The sequence below is a fragment of the Priapulus caudatus genome, unplaced genomic scaffold (genome assembly GCF_000485595.1).
Source record: "Priapulus caudatus unplaced genomic scaffold, Priapulus_caudatus-5.0.1 Scaffold683, whole genome shotgun sequence".
Taxonomy (NCBI): Eukaryota; Metazoa; Priapulida; class Priapulimorpha; order Priapulimorphida; family Priapulidae; genus Priapulus; species Priapulus caudatus.
In genome coordinates, this window is record NW_014577744.1 from 155,459 (window position 1) to 161,123 (window position 5,665).

The following is a 5,665-nucleotide window of genomic DNA, read 5'->3' on the forward strand; positions in this document are numbered from 1 at the left end:
CTTAACGTTACGAGAGCCCACACGACCCTCTCGTAAACTTTAATATAAGTGAAAATATACACATTTACACTACGAATTACAATTATAGTGATACTTATATTTTATAATAATGAATCAAATGTGTGTTTTTCTGAAAAAGCACGTTCAAAATCATTATTACTCTATGCTGATCATCCAAACAAAACAATACATTTACAAATGGCGTATGGTCATTTGTTATCTTGTTTAATGTTTGTCACGCTGCACAACTGCTCGCGTCTGCATGTTACAGTGTTGAGCCCATTTTCCCTTGTGTGGGCAGAATAAATCATGACCGCGTCGTTTTTCAATGCAATATTATTTATATGTGGTTAGCCATATAATATGCTATAAATTACTGTATGTCACAATAAAGTTATGAATTTAAATTTGTGATTGCTTCTGCATCCAATCAGCAAGCCTTAGTGATACCAGTTCCTACGTTAAGTTTCTAATAGCTGCGATGGTTTCGGTCAGCGGCTCCCTCTCGTAACATTAAGCAAATTAGTCGTAAGTGTTTATATAGCATTAACATTTAGCATTAACTTTACGATGTTCTGACAACGGGCCCCTGGCATTCTTTATCCCTAGTCAGCTAAGCCAACCAGCAGTGCTTCTATACCCGCCTCCCCTTCCCCCTTCCCCGGGGGAAGCCACGCACGCTGGAAGCACGAACGTAACCGGATCCGTATGTTTTCCTAGCGTATCCGATCCGATCAACAAACCGACGGCGCTGCTGCCTGGTATCCATGACAACACGAGCAAACATTGCGAACACTAATCAGCTCCCGCCAGGCGGTGCTGTGCTTTCACGCTGATTTATACGTCGAAGCCGCAGTTATATCAGATTTCAAGAAGCTGCTTCAGAATACCACGATATATGCATTATGCGATATATATATATATATATATATATATATACAATATTTGTTTACAATGAATCAGGGTATTTACTATGAAGAAACATAGATTTCTAGGTTTACGTACGTAATAGAGAGCCATTACAACAGCCATACTAATGTTTTCACTCAATTCACTGGGTTTCTCATCATCCATAACCCATAATCATTCCATACTATAGCATAGATTTAAATATAAATAGCATCAATGTAAAGCGCTAGTTAGGACCCCAGATCACAGATAGCAACCCTCCGTCGATAGCCATAGAGAGCAGCGCTACATAACTAGATCATGTAAGGTAGGTTAGGCGACACCAGATAGCAACACCTGTGATAGCTCATAGGAGACAAGCAACCTACATAAACGTACATCAAGTAAGGCCTAGTTCACTAGGCACGCCCCGCACCCGTAACCAGATCAGCAACCCTTGCATAGCTATAGAAGACAAGCTACATAACTAAGCATCATGTAAGAGGTTGGCAGTACAGCTACAGATCAGCAAACCCTGTGATACGCTATAGAGAGCAGCGTACATACCCCCGTGCCATCATGTAAGGTAGGTTAGCCGCAGCCGGTACACATACAACCCCGCGGTGTGATAGCTTAGAGACGCGAGCTGCAATAAACCGTAGCATCACTCTGTACAGGATAGGTTACGGCAGGTACATAGCAACCCTGCTGGATAGTATAGCTACTATAGAGACAGCTACATAACCTAGATCAGTAAGGTACGGATTAGCGCAGCGGTACAGATAGCAACCTAACGGCCTCGTGAAGCTATTAGAGAGCAGCTGCATAACAGTGACATCATGTCAACGGTCTGTAGGTCTAGGCACCTTACACGACTAGAAACCCTGTTGATATCTATAAGAGGCACTGCATAAACGTGCATCACGTGTAATACAGGCTACGCACCTACAGATAGCAACCCTCTCGATAGAAGAGCGCTACATACACGTGCTACATCATGTAACGGTATAGCATTCTAGGCAGGACAACGGTACAACAAACCTACCTGTCATAGCTATAGAGAGCAGGTACATACGTCCACACTCATGTAAGGTAGGTACGGCAGTACATATACCAACCCTTTATAGCTACTAGAAGCAAAGCTTACATAACGTGTCAGCATCATGTAAGTACGTCTAGGCAGTACGATAGCAACCCGACCAGACTGGTAGATACATAGAGAGCAGCTACATAACGGAGCATAATCGTAAGGATAGGGTAGAATACAGATAGCAACCCTGTGATAGCTATAGAAGAGCAGCTACATAACGTCAGCATTCCATGGTAAGGTACGAGTTAGGCACGGTACAGATAGCAAGCAAACCCTTTGATAGCTATAGATAGCAGTACATAACGTAGCATCATGTAAGGTAGGTAGGCAGGTACAGATAGCAAACCACTGTGATATGCTTATACGAGAGCAGCTACATAACGCTAGATAAGTAAGGTAGGTTAGGCAGGACAGATAGCAACCCTGTGATAGCTACTAGAGAGCAGTCTTACAAAACGACATCAGTAAGGTAGGCTAGCAGTACAAATAGCAAACCCGTGCATAGCTATAGAGGAGCAGTTACATAAGTAGCATCCATGTAAGGTAGTTAGCAGTACACGATAGCAACCCTGTGAATAGCTACTGAGAGAGCACGCTACCATAACTGAGCATCATGTAAGGTAGCGTATGAGGGCAGGTACAGATAGCAAACCCGTATAGAATAAGAGCCAGCTACATACGTAGCATCATGTAAGTAGGTTAGCACGTAACAATACAACCTGTGATAGCTTATAGAGAGCATCTACATACGTAGCCATCATGTAAGTCGTAGTTAAGGCAGGGTACAGAATAGCAACCTCTGATAGCTATAGAGAGCACCTACATAACGTAGCATCATTGTAAGGTAGGTTAGCAGCTAACCAGATATGCACCCTGTTGAAGCTATAGACGAGCAGCTACATTAACGTAGCATAATGTTAAGGTATTAGCAGTACACGATATGCCACCTCTATAGCTATTAGAGACAGCTTACAACGTAAATCAATGTAGGTAGGTAGGCAGGTACAGATTAGGCAACCTTGATATTATAGAGAGCCAGCTACATAACTACATCAATTAAGATAGTTACGGCAGGCTACAGATTAGCAACCCTTTTATAGCTACTAGAGAGCACGCTACATAACTTAGAATGTAGGTAGGAGCAGGTAACAGATTAGCAACCCTTGAACGCTAAGAGCAGCTTACAAACGTCACATCAATGTAAGCGTAGGCACAGTCGTACAATAGCAACACCGTGAAGCGTTATAGAGAGCAGCCTACATACTTAGCATCATGTAAGGTACGTTAGCAGTACAGAATAGCAAAACCCATGTGATAGCGTATAAGATACAGTACATAAAACGATAGCATCATTAAGTAGTTAGGCAAGGTACATGATAGATAAACCCGATAGCTATAGAGAGCACCTTACAATAACGCTAGCATCAGTAGGTTGCTTAGCAGGTAACAGATAGCAACCTTCCTGGTGATAGCCTATTAGAGAGCAGCTACATAAACGTCAGAATCATGTAAGGTAGGTAGCAGGTACAGGATACAACCCTGTGATATCATATGAGCAACTACATAACGTGCATCATGTAAGCGTAGGTAGGCAGTTATCAGAAGAACCCTGTGATAAGCGTATAGAGAGCAGGTACATAGACGTAGCATCATGTCAAGTAGCGTTAGGCAGGACAAATAGCAACCCTGTGATAAGCATATGTAGATAGCAGTTTACATAACGAAGCATCAAGCTGTAAGCGCTAGCTAGGCAGTATACAAATAGCAATCCCTGCTGAATAAGCTATAGAGAGCAGCTCATTTACATAACGTTACCATCATGTTTAATGGTAGTAGGCAGTACAGATAAGCAACCTGTGAAGCTATAGAGAGCAGCTACATCAACGTTAGCATCAGTAGGTAGTTAGCAGTACAGAATAGCAAACCCTTGTGAATAGCCTTATAGAGAGGCAGCACATAACTAGCATCCATGTAAGTAGTTAGGCAGGTACAGGAAGCAACCCTTGATAGCTATAGAGAGCAGCTACATAACGTAGCATCATGAACGACCTAGGCAGAGTACATAATAGTCAACTCCCTGTATAGCCTATAAGGGAGAGCAGTTACATAACGAAAGCATTCATTAAGGCTAGGCTTAGGCAGTACAGATAGCCCAACCCTGCTGATAGCTAAAGAGAGCAGCTACATAACACGTAGCATCATCAAGGTAAGTTAGGACACTTACAGATAGCAACCCTGTGTAATACTATAAGAAGCAGCCTACATAACGTAGCATCATGTAAGTACGTATAGCCACGTACAGATCACAAACCTGCTGATAAGCTAAAGAGCACGTACATAACGTAGGATCAGTAAGGATCGTAGGCAAGTACAATAGCAACCCTGCTGATAGCTATAGAAGCACCTACATAACGTAGGAAATGTAGAGTACTTTAGGCAAGTACAGATAGCAACCCTTGATACTATAAGATAGCAGTTACAAAACGTAGACATCAATTAAGTAGCTAAGGCAGGATACAAAATAGCAACCCTGTGATAGTATAGAGAGCAGTACAATTAACGTAGCATATGATAACGTAGGTTAGGCACGGCTACAGATAGCAACCCTGTGGATAGCTATAGAGAGCACTACATAACGTAGGATATGTAAGCGGAGGTTACGCAGGACATGATAGCAACCGTATAGCTATAGATGAGCAGCCTACATAAGCGCTACGCATCATGTAAGTAGGTTAGGCAGTACAGATAGCAACGGTGATAGCTATAGAGAGCAGTCTAAACATAACGTAGCATCATGTATGGGAGTTACGGCCAGTACAAGATAGCAACCTGCTGATAGCTATAGAAGCAAGCTACATAACTAGTCATCATGTAAGGTCCAGCTTAAGACATCCACAATAGCAAACCCTTTGATAGCTATATGAGCAACCACCATAACCGCAGCATACATGTAGCGTAGCTCTAGGAAGGTACAGATAGCAACCCCCGTGCATAGCCTTATGAGAGCAGCTACATAACGTAGGATCATGTAAGTAGTTCAGCAGGTTCCAGATAGCAACCCTTATAGATATAGAGCCAGCGTTATCATAACTTCAGCATCTGAAGTATGTTAGCCAGGTACAATAGCAACCCTGTGGCATAGCTATAGAGAGCAGCCTACATAACGTAGCATCATGTAAAGTAGTTTAGGCAGCTACAGATACAACCCTGTTGATAGCTATAGAGAGCATCTACATAACGTAGGCTAATGTAGTAGGTTAGGCAGTACAATATATCTACTGATATCTATCTATTCTATCTATTCGACTCGATCGACTCGATCAAATCGATCTGTCTATCTATCACTTATCTATCTATTATCTAATCCTATTATCTATCTAATCTATCTATCTAATACGATCTATCTTAGATATCTATCTATCTATCTATCTTCTTTCTCCTTGCTTTCTTCTCTTCTTTTTTTATGCTGTCTGTTTCCGTCGCTCTCTCTCCTCCTCCTCTCTCTTCTCTCCTCTCTACCTCTCCTCACCTCTACTCTCTCTCTCTCTCTCCTCTCTCTCCTCTCTCTCTCTCTGTCTGTCTGTCTCTCTCTCTCTCTCCTCAGTTCTCTCTCGTCTGTCTCTCTGAGTCTCCTCTATCTCTCTCTCTTTCTCTCTCTCTCCTCTCTATTCGTTTTTCTTCTCTTTC